This window comes from Sorex fumeus, unplaced genomic scaffold (genome assembly GCF_029834395.1).
Source record: "Sorex fumeus unplaced genomic scaffold, SorFum_2.1 ptg000078l, whole genome shotgun sequence".
Taxonomy (NCBI): domain Eukaryota; kingdom Metazoa; phylum Chordata; class Mammalia; order Eulipotyphla; family Soricidae; genus Sorex; species Sorex fumeus.
Window position 1 is genome coordinate 5012426 of NW_026606135.1, and position 27112 is coordinate 5039537.

At 45.6% G+C, this 27112-nt stretch overlaps 1 long non-coding RNA gene across 1 annotated transcript; it reads left to right on the top strand.

Moving 5' to 3' along the window:
- Positions 1-910: 910 nt before the first annotated feature.
- Positions 911-26010, top strand: LOC130038678 (uncharacterized). Its single transcript, XR_008794753.1, has 3 exons — positions 911-1145; positions 23570-23675; positions 25892-26010. It is a non-coding gene; the product is annotated as an uncharacterized LOC130038678 (long non-coding RNA).
- Positions 26011-27112: the final 1102 nt, after the last annotated feature.

Sequence of the window (27112 nt, forward strand, 5' to 3'; positions counted from 1 at the left end):
AGACAGAGACACAGTCAGACACAGACCTGCAGGGAGATTTTAGTGCCACCAAAGAGAGCACCTGCCAAGGAACATACAACTAACTCTGTTTTGCCCAAACCAGGGACTGGAGGAGCATGAGAAAGAAAGGAAAAATCCTTTGTGTTACCTCCTGCCTATGAGCAGGTTCTCAGAGGACCAACTTGGGAAGGAGAAAGAGGGTACCCAGGCACTAGCAGGGGGCATGGGGGTGTGGAGGGGGGAGGGCAGTCCCTCTGAGAGGAGAGAGATTGCAGAGACCCACTTACCTATTGGGACTGGAAATTTGCAAATGAGGATTTGGACAGCCAGACTCGCCAGGGCCCTTTTGCACATTTGCCTCTTCTCAGATTATTTCATGTCCTTCTGCAACATTCTTGCACCTCTCACTCCCAGTCCCAGCCTAGCTCGCTCCCCCCACCCCCCACCCACCTCCCATGGCCCCCAACCTGCAGCAGGGCATGTTATTTTGCTACCCGAGCTCAGCAGACTACACTCCTTACTCGAGGAATGCAGCCTGAGGTCCTCGCAGCCGATGATGAAACGGGCTATTTCTGCCCCGGGACATCAGCAGGCCTCCGGGCAGGCGCTGGCTCCCAGGCACAAGCTCTGATGTCTGTGATGTTTCCCTACACAAATGTTTTCCTTCACACCTTGGAACGCTTTGATTTGTGTCTAGGTGTGGGAATATCTTTAGAAATCCTTTCGGGGTGGAAGTTGGGACCCGGGTTAGGGTAGTGGCGAGCAATTTCTCACTCCCCAAGTTATCTATTACCCGTGGCTGATCTGGATGTAAAAATAGCTGCTGAGGCTGTTTGTTTAATCTGACTGTTACTTGACACCACGCGGGTGTTGCAGAGCGTACTGTTTGCCTCTTCCCCACCAAGAACACCATTTGGTTTCCCCCTGCTAGGTCTGTCTTTAGGGACGCTTCGTGAACGTCCAGGGTCCGGTCCGTTTCTGGCCACCGATTTCTCTCCAGCGGGATGATTTGTCAGATGTGAGAGTTTGGGGAAGTTTCGGCTGCTGGGAAGAGCCAAGTTGCTGAACGCGTGGAAGAGTTGGGGTTCTCGCTTGTTTCTGGGGAGGACTGAAGAGCAAGCAGCCGGGACACTGGCGAGTGGAAGGTAGGATGCAGAATCGTGTCTGGCCTCTCAGCGGAGGCCAGAGGCCAGGAGCTCCGGCTCCACAGGGCTGCTCTGGGAGGGCTTGTGAGATGGAGCTGTGTGGTGTGCCGGGGCCTTGTGCAAAAGGGGTGTGAGTCGCCAGGCAAAGGTGGGGGTCTGAGGTTCCCAGCGGGCAGTTGTGCTGTGGATGCAGATTGCTGTGTAGACAATAAGAGTGAGCTGTATAACACATAGTGTATATACAAGTATGCATGATTTCCTTCTTCCATCCATTCGACTCTGAGACCACATGGCTGCTGGGGTCACTAGTCTGTTCAGGTCACTACACTGCCAATGAGGTACATCCCGGGAGCTCGGGGGCTATGGCAGGAGACTGGCTGGGCCAGTGAAGGGACAGGCAGTCTCCCAGGGCTGCTCACTGGGAAATCCTGACCCCTGGTTTCCAGAGCCTGTGTGTCCTCAACACTGTGCCCCAGGTCCCCGGAAGGAATAATCTTTGATCAGAACCCCACGGAAGAGGGCTTGGCCAAATCTGAAATCCCACCCCACCCCAAGTTGATCTTTTAATAGAACAATTGTGAATCTGTGTAGAAAGCTGAATAGACTTTAAAATGTTTGATTTTTTTTAAGGCTTTAAAATGCACCCTTGAATGCTGATTACTTAGGAAGCTATTCGGGGAGGTGGGGGGCAGGGACAGAGAGGTAAATGGGAACTTCCTATTCTTTCACTCCATCATTGCATCTCACTCAAAGTGGTTAGGAAACAAATACTATTTTTTATTTTGTTTAATTGCCATACCCAGCAGCACTCAGGGGTTACTTCCGGCTTGGTGCTCAGGGTCATTCCTGGCCATGCTTGAGAAACCTTGGGGCCATGCAGAGCCAGGAATTAAAACCAGGACTTCCATATGTGGAGTATTTGCTGTACCTCATCAAGCTCTCTCCTTCACCCAACAAAAGCTCTTGGGGACCACACCCAGCAGTGCTCAGGAATTACTCCTGGCTCTGCACTCAGGGATCATTTCTATCTGGGCTTGGGAGACCACATGAGATGTCAGGGATTGAACCCAGGTCCAGTTCATGCAAAGTTTTTTTTTAATATTTTTAATGCATCTAATTCAATTGCATTTATTGGAATAATTGGGCTTATCAGGATTATTTATAAATATTTGCAGCCATATTTTTAAAAGCTGTAATTCTAAGAACCATGGAGAGCTTATTAAATAAATGTTTGTGTTAAGGAAGATCCTATTTTCCAGCATTTGAATTCCTTTACTTGAGTGGCTAGTAAAGTATATGACTCTGAGTTGAGCACCCAACTGTATAAATAAAGTTTTACTGACACATAGCTACATCCATCCATATCCATATGAAAGCAGTCTGTGGCTGCTTTCATGCCCAAATAGTGTAGGCCATATAGTCAGCAGAGAGCAAAATAAAATCTACAATATGATCCTTCTGAAAAAGTTCACTGGCCCCTGTTGTAAAAGAACACTCCTTGGGATGTGTCAATTTAGCACACCTCTCTCTCTCTCTCTCTCTCTCTCTCTCTCTCTCCCTCCCTCTCTCTCTCAGTTTAAGATATTGACTGCCTATGGGCTACCCCTCAAAACAAGCTGGCCCTGGGAACCCCTGGCATCCTCGGGATTGGTTTATTGCATCTGGCTGGCAGAGAAGACATTTCCTTTGCCACTGTGAGGGTCGCTCTGCTGTGGAGTGAGGCCTGGGCTGAGCAGGGCAGATTGTGCTTATCGGGGTGGGTATAAATAGACATCTGCGGGTGACCCCAGTCCAGCATGCAGTTGCTTTTGGGTCTTGGGGACAACAAGTGTGCCTCCTCTTTGAGAAGGGGGCTCTTGTGCCCACTGGGAAGAAAGGAGATTCTTCAATATAGGATCCTTGATCCAGAGGGCCTCTAATCCTCCAGACACACAGCAGAGAGAGGTGCGGGAAGGGGACAGGGAGGGCCGAGAGAACCAAGAGTCCTGGAAGGGAGAACGTGGCCACCCCTGGATTCTTCAGCCCAGGATGCAAACCACCAGCTTGGTGTTTTCTGTCTCTTGGCACTTGACTCTTGGGAAGTCCTGGAGACCCCTACAGAAAAGGGGAAGACCCATGTCTGGAAATAGCCCTATCGCTCCAGTGGATGCCAGAAATCTCAGTCACTGCAGCCTGGGACCATCCCTTGCTGTCTCTCAGGAGTTCATGCCATCAGCCCAGGTTATCAGAGAGAAGCAGAGTGTTGAGAGGAGACGACTCTCACATAGCCACTAGCAGGGCCTTTCGTGGTCTCCATGGGAAGGGTTAAAGCACCTTTGAGCAAAATCCAACCTGATTTCTAATTTCACCAATCGCGCTTTATCGCTTTCTAGGTCAGGAAAACCCCAGAGTCGTCTTATTTTTGATTTACTTCCCATGTCATGAGGACGTGGGGTGGTGGGACTAGGAGCCAAGGTGTATAGATCAGAGCTCCCCAAAAGGAGCTTGTGGAACATTACTGAGATGTATCACCTCCGGCACAAGTCATCCAAATTGTTCTGGAACATTCCCTAGAGGGGGCTGTGTGTGAGTCATCCCTGGCCTCCTATGTGTTGATGGAGGTTAAGGTGGGTTCTCAAAGGGGGTGAGACAGATGAGACTAATGGGGTGAGGTGCGTTCGATCCCAGCTCACAGTCCTCAGCCTCTCAGCTCTGGGGCCCAGAGTCAGAGTTTGGGACGTGACTGTCAGTGCATCTGGAGAGCCAAGCACGCACCCAGGCTGCCTCTACAGAACTGGCCAGACCTATCTTACTAGGGAGAAAGGGGACGGGGCCCTTGGGCCTTGTACATGAGCTGAGGAGGGCCCTGTTCTCAGTAGGGCCCACCTGGACACAGCCCTACCTGGAAAAGGATGTGAGCACCAAGCAGGCAGCCAGAGCTAGGGAAGGCTTCTGAATCCATGACCAAGCCCCAGAGGTATCTGTGGGACAGCAGAAGTATCCCTGGGCACTGACCGCTGACCTCAATAGTCTCCTATTCCAGAGGAGGCCCTTGGAGGACCTGGCGCTGCTACATGCCCCGGGGCTGAGCTAAAGGAGAGGTTTGTCTCAGCTAAGTCCCACCCCCGACATTTTCCTCTGCAGTTTACGGAGGCCCTGGCCTGAGGGAGGAGTATCTGGACTGGCTTGAACATCCCAGTGCTCTCCGCCCCCAGGAGGCTGGCCTCATGCCTCGTGCTCTGAGCTCTCCAGACAATGTCTGGTCATGCTGGCTTGCCCTGTCCTAGTCAGACTCCAAGTCTGCCCCGTCAGCCCCTCACTGAGGAAGGTCAGAACAGCGGGCTCATAGAGGTCAAGGGGTCAGAACACAGCCCCATGGGGTAAGATATGCTCTCCGGGCAGCCACCCCCAGCAGCATTACTCTTGTGTGCAGTGTACTTGCGTGCTTGCTTTAGTCTCACAGTCGGGCATGGTGGCACTTATGCTTTCTGAAACTCCAAGAGGACCATCACTGACTCCAGAACGCACAGCCTCCAAGGGCCTGAGACCTGAGTCCAAATCCCGTGTGTGTGTGTGTGTGTGTGTGTGTGTGTGTATGTGTGTATTGGGGTGGGGGAGAGGAAGTGCAATCACAAGCATTGCTCAGGGGACTTGGGGGCAGACACAGCTATATTCCACCAACAAGATCATCAATTCAGTGCATGGGCCAAGGATGAGATGCTCCTTGGGCTCTGCAGTGCCAGGGACCGCAAAGGCTGAGTGATGCTCAGGAGGGTATATAGTGCCAGGATCTACCCCCACCCCCGTACTATCTCTCCAGCCCCAAAGCCATGCCCTTCTGGCACTTCCCCCAATCTCCTAGACCTAGAGCTCCAATAAAATTCCTGCAGTCCGAACTTTGGCTGGGAAAGGCATCAGCTTAGGCAGGCTAGTCCCTTAGTGCACCAAGCTGAGCCTCAATCTCCAGACACGAGGAAATAGAGGATTCAGGAGCCCACTTTGCCCTTCTCAGCCAGTTCCTGAACCTCCACATCCTTTTCTCTAAAATGGGGAACATCAACACCACTTATTGACTGCCAAACAATAGAATTGCATCTCAAAGGGTCCTTCATGCAATAGAGGAATAAATCCATGCAAAGCACCAGGTGTATAATGGAATTGCACCAAATGCTTTCTTCTCTCAACAGCCTTGTAGGTGGACTTATTTTTTCATGTTCTGCTTAAACTCCACTTTGAGGCTTTTTCTTCCAGAGGTGCCCCAAGAGAAAGCTCAGTGCTCCTGATCTAAGCTGAGGTATGTCCTTTGCTCGGTTGAAAACAGCAGTTGGAACCTTGGAGGACAGATCCCAGTTGAGGGCTACTGCTGGGCATTCTCCCTTCGATATTACTCTCACCTTTGTGCCCAAGAAAGACAAAAGGGTGGCGCCTTGGGTGGTGGGCCAACCCTGAGGGGAAAGTAATGATTCCATTCTTATGAGATCATGGGCAGTTTTCTGGGCAACACAGAGCACTGCAGCATTAGCTGGGATGACCTGCTCTCTCTCACACACACACTCTCCCCTGCCAAGGAAGAGAAGTTTCATGTTGGAGCACATTTATCTGACTCTAACCCAAAGTGTGAAGGGTGAGGGCAGAAATATGAACTGGAGGGGCTGGAGAGAGAGCACAGTGGGTAGGGCGTTTGCTTTGCACGCGGCCAACTCGGGTTCGATTCCCAGCATCCCATATGGTCCCTTGAGCACCGCCAGGAGTGACTCCTGAGTTCAGAGCCAGGAGTAACCCCTGTGCATCACCAGGTGTGACCCAAAAAAGCAAAAAAAAAAAAGTAGAAATATGAACTGGACTGAGCAGCCAAGTTTTGTCACATCTGTCAGGGTGCTGGCCCAGAAGAGGCAAATTATTTGAGGGGACACAGTCCTAAGGAGCTGGTTTCCTGAGAACCTGGACAAAGAGAGCAAATGATGGGAGCCCATTGAGGGGGAGGGGCCTCTGGTCACCTCTTCCTCCCTCTCTCCCTCCTAAGTTAGAGAAAAGTGAAGACAGCCTGGGGCCCATCACTAAAATCTCGCTGCTACTTCTCACCCTCCTAACCCTCGCCCCCATCCTGGGTTAAACAGGTTACAGGAGGGGAATGAGGATCATATGTCTTTCACCAGGTGGTTGTTAGATGCCTTGACATACTTGAGTTCTCACAGGGTTCTTGAGCCAGAGACAATCATTAGTCCCACTTTACAGATGTCACGGTCACGGTCCTCTAGCTGGCCCAGTAAAAAGTCTCCATTGTGAGACTTGTTACTGTGTTTGGCATATAGAATACATCACGGGTAGCTCGCCAGGCTCTGCCGTGCGGGTGAGATACTCTCGGTATCTTGCCAGGCTCTCTGAGAGAGGCGGAGGAATCGAACTCGGGTTGGCCATGTTGACTGCCTGTAAGTCAAACGCCCTACCGCTGTGCTATTGCTCCAGCCCACTTTACAGATGAAAAAACCCAAACTCAAAGAGGTTTACCAATTGGTTAACAGCCAATCACAGCCCTTACAACCGAAAGCACTCTCGAGGGTGCCTGATTGCCCTTCCCACAATGTTATACTGCCCCCATCTGGGGATCAGAAGCAATAGTGCAAGCTGGTATTTAGTGAGCACCTACTATGTGCTTTTCACACATTCACATGTGTGTCACACACACACACACACACACACGCATGCATGCACACATGCATGTGTTCTTTTAAGGCACTTCTTAATCCTACTACGGTAGATAAAGGGATTCCTTCCCTTGCTACCTGTTTCACAAATTCAACACCCCTTGTGTTGAAAGTTCCATCATGACTCTGATCTCTTCTGAGTCTCTTCTGAGATCTGTGTTCTACCTCTCCCTACACAAACACCCAGAAAACAGGTGAAGGAACAGAGGCTGGGAGAAGTACAGTAACTTGCTGAGCTCAGAGACAGAAACTGGGAGACCCTGGTCTGACTTTGAGCTCTTTCCAGTCCTTCTCCCTGTGCATGGTCAGCAATTCACAGCTCTTGGGCCTTTGTCCTCTAGCAAACTCTGAGCAATAAGACCCTCTTCTTGCAGCCCAGGGCCCTCGCATCTTCCACTGACCTCTGCCTCTTCCACTCTCATCGGTGACCACCTTTGGAGAAGGGGGAATTTCTGACTCCTCTCCATACCCTATACATGTTTAGCAAAGCCTAGAACAAGTCAGACATAGCCACGAACATTATCATGGACAACCACGTGGCCCAAGTGGCCCACGAGCCCATGACTTGCCAGCACATCCACCTAGAAAATTGCAATCTCTAATAGTGCCAGGCTGAGGGCAGGAGTAAGCCTGCAATTGTTTCCCCAGACTCTGACCTCCCAAAGGCACATCTCTGCAGTGGGGCCCAGCAATCTGTCTAACAAGATCTGCAAGGGCCCTGGATACTGAGGAGCACCTGTTTAGAGAAGAAGAGGAGCACAGATTCCTCCATCCCGGATGCATGCCAGCCTAGTGAGCTGGAGCCATGATGACGGCCTCCTTTATTTCACTCCCCACAACTCTACCAGATCAGGGCTAGAGCAATAGCACAGCGTGTAGGGTGTTTGCCTTGCACACGGCTGACCAGGTTTTGATTTCCAGCATCCCATATGGTCCCCTGAGCACTGCCAGGAGTAATTCCTGAGTGCAGAACCAGGAGTATCCCTTGAGCATTGCCAGGTGTGACCCAAGAAGCAAATAAATAAATAAATAAAAACTCTGCCAGGTCCCCACTGTCTTCTCAAGCTCGGCTCTGTTCCCTGGTAGGAAGAGAAGGGCCATGAGAAAGAAAAGTGAGGGGCAGCCCTCCCCAGCCTGGCATAGGAGACCACCCCGACCCCAACCCCACCCCTGGTACCTATTTGCTTTGACTGTCTGGGGTGGGGAGAGATTCTTAGAGCCCCAAAACACTGCATGTGACTTCCAGCTCTGCCACTTCCTGCTCTGGGTCCTGGAGTGATCCTCATTTCCCCTCCCTCAGATTTCCTAGGCACCAACCCTATCTGACTTGCTGGTGGTTGGGAACATTAAGAGAAAAGGCTATAAAGCTTGTAACAGGTAGGGGGAGGGAAGTAAATAGTAACTTTCCAGCAGGATGTGGACGCTCAGGATGGCTCCAGTGACCCTGGTTCTCAGTCTTTGCCTCCCAGCCTTGAGATGCCATTGTAGTGTAGACATTGGGTCCACTGAGAGGGAGAACTCTGCAAAGCCTCCTCACCCCACTGTTCTGAAAGTCCAGCCTGGAACCTCTCCTCTCTGCCCAAGTTGGGATTCCCCAAAGATGCTTTTTCAGTTTCACTGCCAATATTCCCACCCCACCCCCGTTTTATTAAACAACCACTGTACGAGAACATTGAGTCAGGGTTCAACTCAGGACCTTGAGCTTGCAAGACATGCCCTCCTGACCCCCCGAGCTATCTCCTCAGCTATTTCCTCAGATTGGAAATTAAATATCGATAAATTTATGAGTATATTTCTGGGCTCTCAGAAGCATGTCATTTTATCTGTGCATCAATTTTTATTCCAATACCATATAGTTTTAATTATTTTGCTTTGGGTTATAATTTGAAACAGTTAACATGATGACTTCATTTTTCTTTTTCTTCCTCAAGACTGCAGTAGTTGATCAAGGTCTTTCAAGATTTTATAGAAACTTCAATCTTTTATGCTCTATTTCCTTAAATTCATTGAAATTTTTATTGGGTTTCATTAAAATGCATGTTACTCTGGTAAAATGGACATTTGAGTATATTAATTCTCCCCACTAACGTACATGTACATCAACATGTTCATTCTACTTGTACATCTACCTTTTTCTGTCTGGTTCGTGTCTTTTAACATGTCTTGTAGTTTTTATTGGGCTGGAGCGATAGCACAGCGGTAGGGCATTTGCCTTGCATGCAGCCAACATGGCCAACCCGAGTTCGATTCCTCCACCCCTCTCAGAGAGCCCAGCAAGCTACCGAGAGTATCTCACCCGCATGGCAGAGCCTGGCAAGCTACCCATGACGTATTCAATATGCCAAACACGGTAACAACAAGTCTCACGACAGAGACGTTACTGGGCCTGCTTGAGCAAATCAATGAACAATGGGAGGACCGTGTAGCTTTTGTTATACAGGTATTCACCTCCCTTGATAAATTTATACTTCAGTAGTTGATTCTTTTGGATACAATTAGGTTTATTCTTCTCCTTCATTATTTGCATATAGGAAATCAACTGTGTGTATGTGTGCATCTGTGTGTGTGTGGTGTGGTGTGGTGTGTGTGTGTGTGTGTGTGTGTTTTGCTACTGATTGAACCAGGTTGCCATTCACACAAAGCATGCATTTTACTGCTGCGCTCCAGGCCCAGCCCTGAAACATATTTTGCATGTTAATTTTGTAACCAGCCATTTTGCAGTACCCATTAATGATTTCTAACAGTTTTTGATGTAAGAAATCTTTAGAGTTATATACATATATTATAATACCATCAAGATTTCTTTTATTTCTTGTTGCCTAATTGTCCTGGATAAAACCTCTAAAATTTCATGAATTTCAATAGATGTGGTAAATAGATAGTGAATGGCCTTGTCCGGTTTTAAAGAAAAAGTTTTCAGCTTTTCACCACCGAGTATGAAATTATCTATGGGTTTGTTGCATGGGACTTTTATTAACTGAGATATACTCCTTCTATTTTATTGAGTTTGGGGGTGGTGAATCTTGTTGAATACTTTTTTCATATTTATTGATAGCATTAAGATTTTCATCTTTCCTCTACTGATATAGTATACTGCATTGATTGACTTACATATGTTAAACCAACTATCTCATGATTAAAATAGGGTTTGGTCATTGGTCATGATGTATGAACCTTTTAAAACATAGATGAATTCAATATGCTAGTATTTCATTGTGAATTTTTGTGTCTGCACTCATCAGATAGGTTAATCTATGACTTCTATTTATTTGGGGGGTGATGTACCTTTCTATTTTGAATATCAGAATATTGTTAGTCTTATAAACTGTATTTGGAAGTATTACTTTTCTTTAATATTTTTGAGACATCTTAGGAGAATAAGCTTAGACTCTTCTTCAAAATTTTTGTAAAATTCATTGGTGAAGCCAACTTATTTAGGACTTTTGGTTTGAGGGAGTTTATTACTATCTCAATTTTCATAGTTGTGATAGCAATTTAAGTGTTCTATATATCTTTGTTTCTAATTATATTTATCTAAAATTTAACCACTTTTTACTACAGTTCTACTCAAAGTGGGTGAGAATAGAGGTGTCATGTTAAGCAAAATAAGTCAGAGGGAGAAAGATGAATGCCAATATTATTCATCTGTAATGTAAAGGTAAAAGGTAAAGGCCCTCCCGTTGATCGTTGATTTGCTCGAGCGGGCCCAGTAACGTCTCCATTGGAGATTTGTTGTTACTGTGTCTGGCATATCGAATACTCTCGGTAGAAGAAATAGACAGTATTAAATAATAACAAGCATTTGCCCTTGGTTTACAAAATTTAGATTACCAAGCAATAAGGAGAAAGATAACTTTGTACACCAAAAGCATAACCATTAACACTATTGTAACCATGTTACCTATAGTAAATATCAATGGCTAAAAATTCTAAATAAATAAATACTTCTTTTTGTTTTGTGGCTATGCCCAGCAGTGTTCATGGATTACCCCTGGCTTTGTGCTTAGGAGTCACTCCTGGCAGTTGTCAGGAAACTATGTGTTGCTGGGGATCAAATGGGTTGGCTACATGCAAAGCAAGCACCTTAGTCTCCTATACTATCTTTCTAGCCCTAAATAGCACAGCGGGTAGGGCGTTTGCCTTGCACGCAGCCAACATGGCCGACCCGAGTTCGATTCCTCCGCCCCTCTCGGAGAGCCCGGCAAGCTACCGAGAGTATTCGATATGCCAGACACAGTAACAACAAAGTCTCCAATGGAGACGTTACTGGGCCCGCTCGAGCAAATCGATGATCAACGGGAGGGCCTTTACTTACTAAATAAATAAAAACATTTAATATCTCTTTCTTCTGCATTATCAAATTTATTGCTATTTTGTGTTTGTGGTAGCCTCTTATAATCCCTTGTATTTCTACTCTAATTCTGTTGTAATTTTTCCTTTCATTTCTAAGTCTTTGGGGAGGAAGGTGGCACCACACCCAGTTTTGCTCAAGGCTTATTTGTTTCTCTGTGTTCAGGCATCACTCCCGCTGGACTCAGGGGAATACGTGAGTTTCTGTCGATTGAATCTGGGTCAGTCAGGTGCAAGGCATGCCCTTTGTCCCTATCCTATTTCTCTAGCCATGCATTTTATTTTATAAAACTCTCTACTATTTCTTGAAAGGTCAATTTGGTGGTGGTAAGTTATTTCAATTTTTGTTTCTCTGTAAAAACCATCCATCCTGGACACTGTGATAATCTGACAGGATAAAGTATTATTGGTTGAAAATACTTTTCCTTCAAAACTTTAAATATTTTGCCTTAAATATCTTGTATCTTCTGTCTTTATGTCTTATATGATTCCTATGGAGCTGGAGCGATAGCACAGTGGGTAGGGCATTCGCCTTACAAGCGGCCAACATGGCCGACCCGAGTTCGATTCCTCCGCCCCTCTCGGAGAGCCCGGCAAGCTACCGAGAGTATTCGACATGCCAGACACAGTAACAACAAAGTCTCCAATGGAGACGTTACTGGGCCCGCTCGAGCAAATCGACGATCAACTGGAGGGCCTTTATGATTCCTATAGTCTAGATAATCTTAAGGGAGTTTGGTTACAATTTTTTTTATCCATTTATGCTTATAGCATTCTGGTGGGGGTTTTTTGTTTGTTTTTTGGAGTGGTGGCTAGGGGTGGTCAGAGGCTACTCCCAGCTCAGTGTCCAGGGGTCCATTCAGTGACAGGGATAAAACCCAGAGTACCTACAAAGCAAGTACTTAGCCTCTTGAGGGATCTCCCTCCCAATACTTATTTGTTCACACTGTAATTATACTACATCTTGGAGTGTGTCGGTTTGGGACTTCTTGAGTCTCTTGTTTATGGATGTTTAGTTCTTTTCCCAAAATAAGGAAGCTCTATTACATATTCTATTATATTTAAATCTATTATTTCTTCAATGGGATTTCCATTATTTTCTCTTCTTCTGGGAGTCCTATAATGTGTTATTACTTCTGTTGATATAGTCTCACAAGGCTCTTAGATTGTTTTCATACTTTACCATCCTTTTTTCTAATTTTTCTGTTGTGCTATATTCACTGCCGTATTTTCCATCCACCAATTCTACTGACTATCTCTCCTTGTTTACTAATTACAATTCTCTATTGTAGGGTTTAGCTTGACTACTATATCATATATATATATATATATATATATATATATTTGACTATTGTTTTGATTTTGGTTTGGGGCCATACCCTGCTCTGCTCAGGGCTTACTCCTGGCTCTGTGTTCAGGGACCACTCCCAGCAGGGTTCAGGGGATGATATTGGATGCCAGGGATGGAACCCAGGTTGACCATGTGCAAGGCAACTTCCCTACCTGTTGTACTATAAGTCTGTCCCCAACTACTGTATATCTTAAGGTCCACTATTTCTATTTGAAGCTTTTGTTTGTGTGTTCATTTGTTTTAATTGAATAACTGTGAGATAGACCCTTACAAAGCTGTTTATGATTAGGTTTCAGTCTATTTAAAGCTTTTTAACCATTTCTCTGTTGTTGTTATAAATCATACTATTGGTAGGTTTTCTCATTTCATTTAGCAATGTTCTGTTGTTTTAACTTTTTATTCAAGCAGGCTATTCAGTTCCTCTACATTTGAACTTTATTTTTTGTTGATGTCTTGTTTTTTTTATTGAAACAAAATAGTTTTTATTGTAAGAAATTTAGAGGAAATGTGAGGGGGGAAGGTGGGAGGGAGGGGGGGTGTTCAAGACAGAATGGATCTTCTCCAGAGGGTAAAAAGCAACTTTAGGGCTTTTTTACTGGGGCACCATATTTATAAAGCTATTCATAATAGAGTTTCAGAAATATAATCTGAGAACACCAACCCCACCACCAGTGTCAGCTTTCTTCCACCAATGTCCTCAGGTTCCCTCTCACTCCTCAGTCTGACTCTTTGACAGGCAAAAATTTAAGTGTGGATATTGTAGTCTGGGTCTCATGCTTACAGTTTTGGCACTGGTTTAGTGCCACTTCTATGCCATCAATGTGCCAGGGGCCCCTGACTCCTCTCTTTCAGCAGTTACCTCCCATCTGCCTCTTACTTTCCTCTTTGACGGCTCCACCATTAGAAGCAACAAATTCCTCTGCTTCCTCACTTGCTTGAATATCACTTTTCAGCCACTATGTGTTGAGATGAACAGTTATTTTTCCCTTGGCCTGCTCTGTAGACCTTGTAGTAGAAATATAAGCTACAGGATGTAACCTAAGGACATCTCCTTGGGAAACTGTGCTGTTCGTTGCTTTACATTTTGACTCTCCTGCACCTATTTTTTTAAATTTTTATTAGTGAAACACCATGAGGTACAGTTGTAGACTTACAAATTTTTTGTGCTTGGGTTTCAGTTATACAATGATTGAATACCCATCCCTCCACCAGTGCCCATTCTCTACCACCACTGATCCCAGTATCTCTCCCATCCTCCACTCCCCCCCCCATACCATCCTGCCGCTGTGGCAGGTCATTCTATTTTGTTCTCTCTCTCCTCTTGGGTCTCCTGCACCTATTTAGATTGGAGATCTGGTGTCTTCACAGGAGGCTATGGCATTGCCGAGGCAGTGGGAAGCAGAGATGTTACTGTTCAAGGACAGCACAAAATCAAATCAACCAAGGGACTTGATCTGCTACCTTCCTCTCCTCCAGACCGGTGCCTCTGGCTACTCTTCCCCAGCCACTTCTGTTTATCAGTTAGCCCTGCTGTGGTGCAGTCTGACCTGCAGATTCTGCTATCCAATTCTTTCCAAGGGATACAAATGGGAGGAAAATAAATCTGGACACAAAACTCAAGGCCTCTGCTCAAGAGCCCTAGATGAGTCTCTCCATAAGCTCTAATAGTCCCTACAGCACCCATTTCCTTCCTGATCTGTAGGTTCTATCCAGGAAGTACCAGTACCAGACAGCTGGTTCTGCCTTCCCGTTAGCTGCATGTTCCATAGAATAATAGTGAAACTTGGGAAAATTGTGGAACTTGCCGAAAACCTGTCTGATTCCACATCTTATAACAGGAGAGCCTGGCCTTCAGGAGCAAGGCAGTGTTTAAGACTTGCATGGTGACAGAATAGCCGAGATAAGTACCAGGAGGTTCATTCCATGGCTTGGAGGCCAGCTGCACATGCTAGGGAAAAAGGCAGCTCAAATAGAGAAGGGAGTACCAAGTAAAGGGTGTTGAGAGGATCCTCCCAGGATGGAAGATGCATGCTGAAAGTAGACTATAGACCGAACATGATCTCCACTCAATGCCTCTTTTGCAAACCACAGCACCCAAAAGGAGAGAGAGAACAAAAGGGAATGCCCTGCCACAGAGGAAGGGTGGCATGGGGGGAATGGGGGGTGGGAGGGATACTAGGATCAGTGGGGGTGAAGAATGGGCACTGGTGGAGGGATGAGTACTCAATCATTGTATAACTGAAACCCAAGCACAAAAATTTGTAAGTCTACAACTGTACCTCATGGTGTTTCACTAATAAAAATTTAAAAAAAAAGGACTTGCATGGTGAATGTGCTCTCCAGGTGTAATGAGTGCAGGGACCAAGACATCCTGTGACTGAGTAGTAAGATGATTTTTAAGGAGACTTTGGGATTATAAACTGGAATGTAGGGGTACAGAAAACCCGGGAGAGATGGCTCCCCAGGAGTTTAGTATTACACTGAGCTGTGCCGGCATTTCAGATGTTCCTTGAGGATGCTCTTATAATCACAGTTCACAGGGGCCCTCTACTTCTCCAGCAGCTGCAGGCTGAGGCCTCGCACCGCTGGGCATTAAACTTATTCGGACTCTATGTTCCTCTGCTGTGAAAAGCAAGAGCAATGTCCACTTCACAATCTGTTCCCAGTGTGAGTTACATAGTCCTAAATATGAGCTCATAATTTTGGATTATATAAAGTACCTGTCTCTTGCCAGATACTCCATAAGAGGAGGCAGGTCCCCTTATTCATTTATTCACTCACTCGTTTATTTATTTATTTAACAAATTAATGACTTCGGTAAGCCAGGCAGTGTCAAGACAGAAATCAAGAACCTAAGTTGAAAGGTAAGGGCTGACCTTCCCTCTGTCGTCTCCTCCTCCCATGTGAATCTCGTCAGACCTGTCAGTTACTGTGTTTGGGCCTCGGGTTTCCATTTCTTCTTCCAGATGAAAACCAATCATCAACTGTAAATAGGACAGCAGAAGAATGAACTTAATCAGGACCATGCTGGAGTATCTGATCAGGACAGTTTTATAAAGGAACAGCAGTACAGACTACAACTCATTGTTAGGCCCTGAAATTCTTAATTAAATTGCAAATGTTTTTTAATGGAAAATAGAATAGAATAAAAACATCAGAATGGTACATTTAAGCAGAGCCAATTTGACTTCATGAATTTTCCTTGAAAATTCATGTGTGTATATATATATATATATATATATATGCAAATGTGTATGTGTGTGTGTATCTGAACATAGCCCTTGCTATGATGGAAACATATTTCTCACTGTGTGTTAAACAAAAAACAGACAAGTCTAAGCCCTCTGATTCTGGCTGATGGGCAGAATCAAAGGACATGCACAAATTTACTTACAGACCAGCATCCTGCAAACAAAGCACAAGATTAGTTACCAGGACTCACTGGGCTTCCTCTGGCCCTGACATTACCCTGGCTTGGTGATGGAACAGAAACTATTTGGTAGGTGGCTCTGGGCATCTGGAAGCACTCAAACAGCAACTGCCTTGGGAACAACTTCATGACAATTCCTTTCCTCTAGTGTGGGAGTGATCCAGGGTGGTGAGACAGCGAGTCAAGACTTCTTCTCATTGTCCCGTTTTGAAGGTGTAGCAGAGGTTAAGTGACAGGTCCACAATGCTGCTACTTTGGAAGTAGGATTTCAGCCTAGCTCTCTAGTTTGTTTGTTTTTTCCACTGCCCAGAACTGTCTCTTTTATTCTCACTCATGTTTTATCATTTCCAGAACCCCAGGTCAAGATGATGCTGGGAGATTCAAAAGCAAAGAATGAGTGAATGAATATATAAATGCATAAATGAACAAAGGATGTTTTAGGTGTTGGGATAATGCTGTCTTATTTGGAGGACAGCAGTTCTCACCCAGGGGGACACAGAGAAAGACACTGGTACCGAGATTGAGAAACCCTAGGAGGAACACATCGGTGTGTAGCATAGAGCTACCCAACAGATGAGGAGCCTGAGGCCCACAGACCTAGTGCCACTTAGCCAAAGATGACAGCCAATGAGTGTCAAGTAGCACCTATAGACACCTCCAGTACTTCTCTAAGCGTCGCACATCTTTCTCACAGTAGCAACTCTGTACTGACCTGGCAGTGGGTGTGGACCTGGAGGACAAAGCAGCAAAAGACTGAACAGCAAAACCGTTTCTGTCCCCTCTTACTTACCAGCTTTCCCTTCACAGTCAATTCCTCATGGGACTGTCCCTGGGCAGTGAGCAAGAGTAGTATTTCACACACACACACACACACACACACACACACACACACACACACACACACACACACCAAGGCTCTGGGCAGACTTGGGAGAAGAGGAAGTGTGGCTTGGGGTCAACTCTTCTCTTCACTACTATAAAGGTCAAGCGCAGAGGGCCCCTGGTGCTGGGACATGATGATCCCTGAGGCTAAGATGCTCGGAAGGGCTCAAAGGCAGGGCACAGTCAGATCTGAGCTCCTTTCCAGCTGAGGGGAGCACCCAGAATCAGTGCTGGCCTGTCTGATCCCCCTTAAGGCCCAGCTGCCAGAAATGAAGGAGAGCCGAAGGTAGGCTGCCGACAGGCTCTGTGAGTTGAGATCTGCCCAAGTGTCCTTCCGGGAGCAGCTGCAAGTACAGTTAGAACCCGTGGGTTCAGAGACCCTGGCAGCCCCTGCACTGGGTCCATCTCCTGAGGGCCCACCTGGCTGCCTCCCCTAATTCTGCCTCTGATACCAGGTTGGGAAATTGGCCATGGAAATCAGTTGGTGCCAGATATCTGCCCCAGAGTGTCAGCTGTGAAACCTTGCTCAGTGCCCCCAGTCACTTAATCAGAGAAAAGAACTGAGCCAAGTGGTTTCTGGGAGAAACCAGAAAACAACTTTTCTCTCTCCTCCTTTTCTTCCTCTTCCTCCTCTTCCTCCTCGACCTCCTCCTCATCTTCTTTCTCTTCCTTCTTTTCCTCCTCTTTCTTCTCCCCTCCAAGCCTTGCTTCTTGTCTTTCCTCCTGCAGTACAGCAAATAGGGCAGCGGGGTCCGGGCCCTCTCCCTGGGGATTGAAATAATAGCTGGAGGTCAGAGGTCATAATGGTCTTACACTGGCTTGGCTTGGTTCTCACCAGGCAGGGTCTCTTAGGATGAGTGTCAAACACAGCACTGGTGTGCCCAGGAGTCACCTACCAATTAGGTTGGTCATTTGACTCTATTGGTCTGATTCCCAGCACCCTGCAGTGGCCTGACTGGCTTCATGGCCCTGTTCTGAGGGCTAGACTGGGAAAACAAGGGTTCCATCTCCCAGAAAAGGCTAAGACTGGTTTCATGGGGCTTTAAGAAGATAGTGTGGTTGATACTGGGGCCCCAAAGAACTGGTCTGGCCCATTTGGAGTCCTCCCTAAATCACATCCCACATGGACACCGCAATGTTCCTGGGAATGAGAGAGTGGGTTGAATGGGGGTTTCAGCCACTGTGGGTGTTCCGTTGAGGACTGGGGTGCAGAGGTTGGGGGGAGGGGTGTGCAAATACTTTCTTCTGAGAGTTCAATTTGGCCAGAATCTCCATTCTGGCTGGAGCAGAGGCCTCTGATAACAGCCTACACTCAGGGCCCGTGGATGGTTAGAGACTGGTGTCCCCCCATAAGGAAGGCAGTCAAAGTTCCCCAGGCGGGAGGGTGCTGGCACCTGGTCTCATACAATCAAAAAGGGGCAGTTGGCACAGGTGAGTGAACAGCAGGGCATGCGGCCAGAGCAAGGTGCCAGAATGGGCTGAAGTGGTGGAGGCTTCTTATGCAACCTCTGCACTTCCATGGGCAGATCAGATGGGGGCTGTCATGGTTCACTACATTGAACAGCTCCTTAAGGCTTGCCAGCGTCAATGTCTCAAAAAAACACCCAGAAAGAGGAGCAAGAAGAATCAATTCCTATTTGTGAGGGCCTTCTGGGTGTGATAAAGCCAACCTCTGTCATCTCCACTGACTTCCGGCTTCCCCTTCACTGAGAAGTGAAAAGACCATTCAATTAAGGTAATTAAATCCACCCAAACAGCTTGGGCTCAAAAACCACACACAGGCAAGTGGTCAGGTCCAGCAGCAAAGCAAACCCAATGGCTTCCTGTGCAAAGAGGGGAAGGGATGAGGGAAGATGAAACTGCCTCGTTAGCAGCTCAGGAGAGATCTCTGGCCAGGGAACATGCCTTCTGCCTCTGCAAGGTCCTCTGCTCCTCCCTCCATGGCTGTGCCCCCAAACAGAAGGGACCCCATGCTTGCCAGCTGCGTTGGCAGCTCCATGCCTGGGCTTGTCACAAGAAGCTGAGCTGAAAGATGATCAGGGTGTGAATGAAATGAGCTCTCTTCTGTTCTTCTCAGCCTTCAAGTCTCCCTTGAGCCCCAGTCCATGTGCCCCGGACATACCCATCTAGAGTACCCGAGAACCTGTCAGGGTTTCCTCCTGCAAAACACAGGATGATCAAGTGAACAGAATCCCAGCACTCCCACTTTGCTTTTTATCATGCTATGTGACATTCTGCACCCCTCTGGGTCGACTTCCTCTACCTCAGAGGTAACCTCAGAGGATCAAACAGGGCAGTAGATGCTGTAGTGTATCATGAACTCAGGAGGATAGGGTCTGGGATTCTCCTCGTACAGACTTCCTCTGGTTGGAATCCACTTGGGATCCTAAATGTTAGTAACATCTTTAAGTTTCCAAGTAAAACCAAAAATCAGAAAAAACGAAACACAAAACCAGGGCACTGAATGCATTCCAGGTAAACAGTGAATACTTCTTTCTAGTATAAGCACATTATGGTTAATCTTATAGAAAATTCTAATGCGAAGTGTATCCCAAAAACTGCATGGGACGTACTTACACTAAAAACAAAAGGTAAAGGTAAAGGCCCTCCCGTTGATCGTCGATTTGCTCGAGCGGGCCCAGTAACGTCTCCATTGGAGACTTTGTTGTTACTGTGTCTGGCATATCGAATACTCTCGGTAGCTTGCCGGGCTCTCCAAGAGGGGCGGAGGAATCGAACTCGGGTCGGCCATGTTGGCCGCTTGTAAGGCGAACGCCCTACCCGCTGTGCTATCACTCCAGCCAACAAAAAAAATTATTGTTCTTTGGAATTTGAATTCCACAGACTATATTTGCTGCTATTATTGCTGCTGCTAATGCTTTGGTGGGCAGGGCCACACCCAGTGGTGCTCAAGGGAAGCCTGGTCCTGGACCTGGAGCCCAGGGCCCTATTCACAGAAGGCCTATGCTCTGTCACTGAAGCCACAACCCAGTCTGTCCTATATTTTGAATGGACTCACTCTGGAAAGCTGAATAGGCAAAGCTGCTACCCCTACCTCCTTCCCTGTGTCCAGATTCTGGGACCCCAGATCAGGGTCCTATCCCAGCTCTCTCACTTGTTGTCTACATACAAGGAAGTTGACTGCACCTCAGAAATGAAGCAGGTTGAGGCTGGAGCAGGTAGGGCACTTGCTTTGCATACGGCCAACCCGGGTTCGATTCCCAGCATCCCATGTGGTCCCCTGAGCACTGCCAGGAGTAATTCCTGAGTGCATGAGCCAAGAGTAACCTTGTGCATTGCCAGTGTAACCCAAAAAGCAAAAAAAAAGAAAAAAAGAAAAGAAAAAAGGAAGGAAGGAAGGAAGGAAGGAAGGAAGGAAGGAAGGAAGGAAGGAAGGAAGGAAGGAAGGAAGGAAGCAGGAGTATACTGCCTCGTGGATAATGATGGTGACAGAGCTGAGGCCTCCAAGGGCCCCCACGGATATGCAGGTTCTGTGAATATCTCATACTGTTGTAAGCAGAGAGAAATCAGGGACTAGGCCTGTGAGGGAACAAGTGCAGGAGGCCCCACCCTGGCCACTTCTTGTCCCTCCAGCCTGAAGCTGACCAGCAGAAGCTAAGCTGCAGGACCTCTCAGGACTGGGCTGGCTGTCAGCCAGGAGCCCTGAGGGAGACAAGAAGGATAAGGGACAGCAGAGCTTTTAGCCCTTCATCTGTGCGCCACACACTCAGGCAAACCTCTGTCATCACATCCTTGTAGCCCAAGAAGCCTACTCAGCAGCAGCTGAAAACAATGACAGGTGACCTCGGCCTCTTGTGAGTCACAGGCGAGCCGGGCCTGGGACCTCACAGCATGGAGTAGAATATCTTGCTAGATGGACAAATTGGCAGCAGATAACATGTGCAAAACTAGGTAAATTCTGCCACAGAAGCAGGGTGGGATGGGGGGGATGGAGGGTGGGAGGGATACTGGGATCCGTGGTGGAGGGAAATGGGCACTGGTGGAGGGATGGGTATTTGATCACTGTATAATTGAAACCCAAGCACAAAATTTGTAAGTCTACAACTGCACCTCATGGTGTCTCACTAATAAAAATTAAAAAATGAATAAATAAATAAAATTAAAAAATAAAAATAAATTTTAAAAAATGGGGCAAATTACTTTCCTTTATTCTACAATGAATAAGAGAACAGGAGAAAATAGCCATGGAACACAGAAACATTCTGGAAGGGCTTCCACTCCAAGGACCCAAGCCAGGAGCCACCAGAATCTGCAGCTCTGATCCAGAGGAGGTGACTCCAACTCCCCCACAGAGAGGGCCTTCAGCATCCTGAAGAAGTACATCAGAAGGCTGGGGAAATAGAGAAAAAAATGTGTATCTGCAACAGGCAGCAGTTCTGGTCCATAGTTCAACAGCATCATGTAGCATCATATGAACCAAAGTGTCCTGTGAGAAAATATTTGAAGGAGTAAGAATTTAGTGATGAACTATGCAAAGGGGTTTTGCTCACTTATCATGAGGAAAATGTTAATTTCTAAAGATGCTGATTCAGATTTGGTTGGTGTGGAGGAGGCCCCACCCCGGTCACTTCTTGTCCCTCCAGTTTGAAGCTGACCAGCAGAAGCTGAGCTGCAGGACCTTTCAGGACTGGGCTGGCTGTCAGTCAGGGAAGGAGGTAGGGGTAAAGCTTTGCACATTCAGCTTTTCTGAGTGAGTCCATTCAAAATATAGGACAGACAGGGTTGTGACTTCAGTGTAGAGCATAGGCCTTCTGTGAATAGGGCCCTGGGCTCCATGTCCAGGTTGGTGTGGTAGATTCTCACTCAAAAAGCTGATTCAGATGATGAGACAACAAAACGCATGCCTGGGTGATAGTTTAATGGGCTGGAGCAAGTGTTTCACATATGGGAAGTCTGGGTTTGACACCAAGAACCACATAGTTTTCCAAGTTTTATAGGCCTCAGTGTGGCCCAAAATAAATAAAAATAGATTTTTAAAAAATACCACCCCCCCTTGGGTTCATTCTCCTAGCCCCAGGCTACAGGGCACAAACATGTCCCCCGTGTGTTCCAAGCATGTGAAAATCTCCGATATGATGGAAACTGGACAGTCAAATCCATGATTTCCTGCCAGGGGACCCTGTTCCCCTTATGTGATAATTTGCATTTTCAAAGGCAACTTGTGTCTGCCGCCAAAGGAAGCAAATACATATTAGTGGCAATACATCTTTGTGAAGTTTTTGTCTGCTCGTTGACTTGTTGGTTGGTTTTTTAGGGCACTCCAAGGTATAAAAAAGAAATCACAAGAAAGAGGAAATTCTATTGCAACAACCCCCATCTAAAAAAAAAGACGCAGGTTGACGCCTTTGCTTTTTATGTTGGTATTCTCAGTATATGAAATCAAATAAGATTCCCTCCCTACGCTCAAACAATTCTCTTTCAAGTTGAGAAAGAATCAATTATCAATTCCTAAGACAGCTGAATTGTAATACATGATTGATCATGACCCAGCACAAAGTATGGAAAAGGAAAACCCAATATTGCCAAGGGGACTTGAGGACAACCTGAGAGTCAGACAGGCACGGGATGTTGTGGACACAAAGTGTCTCAAAGGGCTCCCAAAAACAAGTACACCATAAATAGGAGTGATTCCTAATGAACTTCCATACGCTAGATTGATATGGAGGAGTTGCAAACTAAGAATGTCTGAAATCCTTTTGGATATGGATACTGAAATTTCAGTAATCTGCATTTAAATTTTGCGTAGTGGACTTATGTTCAGTAAATAACTATTTTTATTAACTTTTATACTTGATTCTGAGCACTCTTAAACTTTTCTTTTAAGCAGAAAAGTTTAAATGTTTAAAAGTTTCTGGGTATTTTAGCTGTCTGAATAGATTGTCAAGTCATCTGTCAATAATAAATCAAACAATGTTGCTCTGACCTGCTGAAATGATTCAAATTCAGCACTCCAGCTCTCCTTGGTACAAAGTATGACTTATTAATTCACACTGGAAAAGGGCCTTTGTTCAGATTTGATTTATAAATAATAATTTACAGATGGGCCACTCTAGAAATCCCAATGGTTTAAAATAGGCTCCTGTTATTTCTTAGACCAGAGATAAATTAATGAATATTGGAAAGAATATAAATTGAGCCTTTTCAAAAAAAAAATGCCTGTGTTGGGGCTGGAGTGATAGCACAGCTGATAGGGCATTTGCCTTGCACACAGCAAACATGGCCGACACAGGTTCGATTCCCAGCACCCCCTATGGTCCCCCGAGCACCGCCAAGAGCAATTCCTGAGTGCATGAGCCAGGAGTAACCCCTGAGCATCGCTGGGTGTGACCCAAAAAGCAAAAAAAAAAAAAGCCTGTGTTTATAATCTTATTGAGCATGTGTGGATTAAAGATTTTTTTGTATACCAATTATATTTCTGAGATTTAAAGACAGACTTTGCACTAAGCATGTGTTTAATCCTTGGATCCATTGGGTTCCCCTGAAAGTATTTTTTCTTTTATTTTGTGGCTAAAGTAGGGAAGTTTGTGGGGCCATATCTGGTTGTGCTCATGGGCTATTCCTGGTTCTGTGCTCAGAGCAAGCCCTGGAAGACCTCAGGGAGCTGTATGCAGTGCTAAGGATCAGATCCAGGTCAGTGCATGCAAGGCAAATATCTCAACCATTCTGTTTTCTCACCAGCTGCTAAAAGTACTCTTCTTCTTTCCAGATGTGCAGAAATAAGAGAAAGTGTGAGCATGAAAATAAGCTTTAAAACCACAGATCCTAAAACCCAGAGAAGCAGGAACCTACAGTCCCCACTGCTGCTGTAAGAGGTATGAAACAGACTCAACAGACTAATACCATCAGTCACTAACTCTTATGCTGAAAGATTCCAGTGAGTCGCAGGAAGAGGGTTGGGAGTGGAGCAAAGTTCATGACTGCCCTATTTGAACCCAAGTAAATAAAATTAGGCATTAACAAATTATCAGAACAAGCTAGCAAAATGAAGTCTTTCTTTTTCTTGCAGGAGAATGTATTGGTTTTGTTTATTTTTGTTTGGTGTTTGTGTATTAATTTGTTTGAATATTCTGAATAGCAATGACTATCCTTTACTATTTGGAATTACAAGGTAAACCCAAGATAAGGGTAGGGTTTTTTTGCCACTCAAAACAGAAACTGGACAAATTAAGCAGAAATGGATCAAAATAAAATTGGATTTCTTGTGTACTCAAGTAAAGGCTAAGCCCAGGCAAAGGGGAAAGTGAGAAGGTACCACTTCTAGAAAGAATGCTCAGGGGTGCTTCCATCTTCACGTCCATCACTCCAGATAAAAGGGTTCAATGGATCTGATCTGATCTCATATCTGCATTCTGCATCTTGACCTTCAACTCCATCACATAGAGAAAGTAAATTTCCCCAAACTTAACATTTCTGTTTGTTTCTTTACTAAGAGGGTGTTTTTGTTTGTTTGAAAAATAAAATATCTTTTAATCAGCATGAATATTTAAAGGACTGGAGACTGTTTCCTTAACTCTAGGACCAAATTTAGTATTCAGTTACCCTATTTTTATATTGATATTGAACTATAGGAACCCCAATAGGACTGAGAACTTGCCATTTAAGCAAAAGTAAAATCCTCTATATTCGGGGTACCAGATTTTATTTTATTGGTGAGTGGACCTCAGATATAGGAAACCTGACTGACTGTTGTTAAGGGAAGCCCCACCCCCATCTCAATCACCCAGATCCCAGAGAAGGTCATTGCTCACAGGATCCATGCTCAGCAACAGTATCTAGGATCTGGGCCCATCCTGTCCATTCTGAGTTGATTGGCTTCCAGCTGTTACTTGCTCCTTAGGGTTGCAGGGAAGAAGCTTAGAGTTATGAGTGTAACTATATGTCCCCCACATTGATCTGTTAAACCTTTAGTCTGCTGGACCTCAGCCTGGGAGCTTATATTGAAAGACTACAGATGTCATTAGTTAAGAAAAGGTCCTTAAGGCAGACACTACTCAATAGGAAGGTTGTCCCTAAAAAGAGGGAAAATATGAGCATAGAAACACAGGATAAAGTATATTTTAGAGGAAGAAGGAGAAGGCAGCCAGCTGCAAGCCAGAGAGAGGCCCACCCTTGAACATAACCAGCCCTGCCAACACCTTGGTTTGAAATTTGCAGCCTCCAGAACTGTGAGATAACAAATTAGGGCAGCCCTGGCTATCAAGCACACTCAGGCTCCTGTCTGTGTTCACAGCAGGAAGAAAGGACAGCCTCAGAGTGCAGGCAGGATCTTTCCTTGGATGAGAGAGGAAAGAACTTATCAAACACCCAATGCTTCCCCACCAATGAGTAGTAATGGCCTCCCAAATGTGACTCTGAGGACATGCATATCTGCTTTCACGACTTCTGGTGGGCAGCTGGGAGAACAGGGAAGGCAAGATGCTGAGGAAGGGAATGAGATAGGCTGGGCGGAAGGGTTGAAGCTGACTCTCTGCCTTTTCTTGTGGCCATCCAAAAGGTAGGTGTTTTCTGGGGAGGCAGCAACTATGATTTCCAAGGGAGGGTCAAGAACTATAGAAATACAGCTTTACTCATTAATACCTTCCTTAGTTTGCTAGAAGGAGGCTCCTTTTCTTCCTACAAAAGTCCAAGCTTAGTTCTTTTGTTCATGAAAATAAGCTAGCCAAACAGGACTCAGATGTGGCTCAAAAGTAGGATACTGCTTTTCTTGTGTGAGACCTTGGATTCTGCACTGCCAATAATGGCCAGAGAGATACAGAAGTTAAAGTACTTGCCTTGAATGTGGTCAACTTGGGTTCAAATTTCTGGCACCAAGTATGAGTCTCCGACCACTTCTGGGAGCAATTCCTGAGCATAGATGCAGAGTAAATCCCAAGAACTATTAAATGTGGTCCAAACCACCCACAAAAAAATAAATAAATAAAAAGATAAAATAAGCCTGCCTGTTACTGAATCAAAAACTCACTGGAAACTAGTTGGAGTGCGACGCTCAAGAGATTGGAAATGAAAATCCCATTGTCTATCCTTCCAGGCACTCATTTATGTTCCTCAGTTGTGGTGGGTCCAGAAGAAAGCAGCATCCTCAGAAAAGATCCAAATATCATCAATAGGGGTAAAAACTTTTGGAAATCTCCAAGGGAATAAACAGTAAGTTTCTACAAGAATGTGGAGTTCTTGTTCTAATATTCTATTGATAGGAATGTGATCGAATAAAATGGCTATAGATTCAGTGTGGGGTTTCCTCTAAATATTAAAAATAGTATTATGGGCCAGAGAAATAATACAGGGCTAAAGCACTTTCCTTGCATGTGGCTAACCCCAGTTCAATCCCTGACACCACATGAGGTCCCCCAAGCACAGCCAAGAGTGATCCCTGAGCAAAGGGCCAGGAGTAAGCCCTGAGCACCGCCATGTGTGCCCCTTGCCAAAAAATAATAATTTTCACATGATCCAGCTATTTAATTTCTGGGTATATTCCAAAAGAATTAAAAGCAAAATTTCAGACAGTTCCTTGAAGCTGGTCAAAGCAAGATAATTAATGATAATACAAAAGTGTAAGCCACCTACGCTGCATTCTAAACTCAGAATAAACTATTATAGACCCACATTGATCTAACCCTAGAATAAACAATTATTCGGCCTTTAAATTGAGAAAAAAATTACAACCAAGATGAATAATGAGGACACCATTTGCATGAATAAACAAGTTACAGAAAGACAATTACTGTATATCTGCATTCATAGGCAGTTTCTAGCATTAGTCAGCTGGTTACAAGAACTTGAGGAAAGAGGAAATGTGAAGTGGCTCAGTGGCACAGTTTCAGTTTGGGAAGATGAAAGAGTTCTGGAGATGAACAGTGGTAAGGGTTGCACCACAATATGATTATATGTAACGTTTCAGAACTGTGCATGAGAAAATTGGCAAGAACTAGTAAAGGTTATGTCATGTGTATTTCACTGTTTTGTTGTAGTTTTTGTCATATACACACATATATATGTACATATATATATATATGGAGAGAGAGAGAGAGAGAGAGAGAGAAATGTAACAAAGGCAGCTTTAGAGTTAGAGTAACCCAGGCCTATAGACTCTTGGGAGAAGGGGAGTCCTCTTCCCATGGTCTAAAAGGCAAGAACAGTATTTCTGGCCCAGTAAGAGTAAGACACCAGGGACCACGATGTGCCCAGAGCCCACACCATAGCCAAGCACAGGGAGAGGCAGAAATACCAGAGCTGCTTTCCCATCCTACCC